The sequence below is a fragment of the Myotis nattereri genome, assembly GCF_964212035.1.
Source record: "Myotis nattereri genome assembly, chromosome: 5".
Lineage (NCBI taxonomy): Eukaryota > Metazoa > Chordata > Mammalia > Chiroptera > Vespertilionidae > Myotis > Myotis nattereri.
Genome location: NC_138080.1, coordinates 38,532,576 through 38,533,858, shown reverse-complemented (window position 1 = coordinate 38,533,858; position 1,283 = coordinate 38,532,576). Strand labels below are relative to the sequence as shown.

At 48.2% G+C, this 1,283-nt stretch overlaps 1 pseudogene across 1 annotated transcript; it reads left to right on the top strand.

Annotated features, from left to right (window-relative positions):
* The first annotated feature begins 223 nt into the window (after positions 1-223).
* On the top strand, positions 224-650 carry LOC308519925 (mitochondrial intermembrane space import and assembly protein 40-like; annotated as a pseudogene). Its single transcript has one exon. The product of its transcript is annotated as a mitochondrial intermembrane space import and assembly protein 40-like (transcript).
* Positions 651-1,283: the final 633 nt, after the last annotated feature.

Below are 1,283 nucleotides of genomic sequence, written 5' to 3'. Positions count from 1 at the left end.
GGAGAGTGGATGTGAAATTACTTATCTAGAAAATGCAAAATGCCCTCAATCATAATCCTCAAGTGCTCACAGACCCTGCAAGTCTTGTGGCAAGGGAGGTCCTTTTTAAAATGCACATGAAGTGTGTGAGCGCCGGGCATCAACCATCTAAAATAATCGATAAGTTACCCGAGAAGAGGTCACGGCGTGAACCACGGCGAGGTCTGAGCGCTGGTCGGCAGCCATGGCCTACTGCGGGCAGGAAGGGAAGGATGGAATCATATTTATGACCAAAGAAGACCATGAACCTCCAAGCAGTGCAGAGCTGGTGGCTGACGATCCCAATGACCCATACGAGGAGCATGGATTGATCCTGCCGAATGGAGACATTAGCCGGAACTGCCCGTGCCTTGCGGGAATGGCTAGTGGCCCCTGTGGGGAACAATTCAAGTCAGCCTTCTCCTGCTTCCACTACAGCATGGAGGATCTCAAGGGGTCTGACTGTGTAGACCTGTCCAGGCCTTGCAGGAATGCATGCAGAAGTACCCAGACCTCCATCCCCAAGATGAGGAAGAGGAGGAGGAAGAGGAAGAGAAGAAGCCTGCAGAACGTTTAGAAAAGGCAGCTCCTACTGAAGCCACGCAATGGAAGAAGAGAAGGGATCAAGCTAATGAAGGCCGTGCTGCAGCACTGGCTCCAGGCCTTCCACTCAGAGTGAGATGAACCTTTTGCAAATGCCTTTCCGTGACTCTCCAAGAAAAGTCTTTGCCTCTATTGTTCCATGTGCTGCAATGTACAAAATAACTTATTTTGATGATCAGGGGTTTGGGCCCCTTGACATATACACTGAAAAATGGCTGTGTAGCTCACATCACTCTACCAGTGACTGTGGCTGCCAATTTTAAATTCTCCTTTGAAGTTACCTCTAAGTTTGCCACTTTGAAATAATGTGCCGAATAGTCTCAGCAACCAAAATCATTATCTAGGAGTGTCTCTTGTGAGTGAGCTGATTTATTCTGATTCATTATCTCCCTGTTAGTAGATTGTATACCGGTTTGGGCAATGAAATAGAAACAAAGACATCTTCCTTTAAAAATGCTGGCATGGGGTCAAAACCAGTTTGGCTCAGTGGATAGAGCATCGGCCTGCGGACTGAAGGGTCCCAGGTTCGATTCTGGTCAAGGGCATGTACCTAGGTTGCGAGCACATCCCCAGTAGGAGATGTGCAGGAGGCAGCTGATCGATGTTTCTCTCTCATCGATGTTTCTGACTCTCTGTCTCTCTCCCTTCCTCTCTGTAAAAAA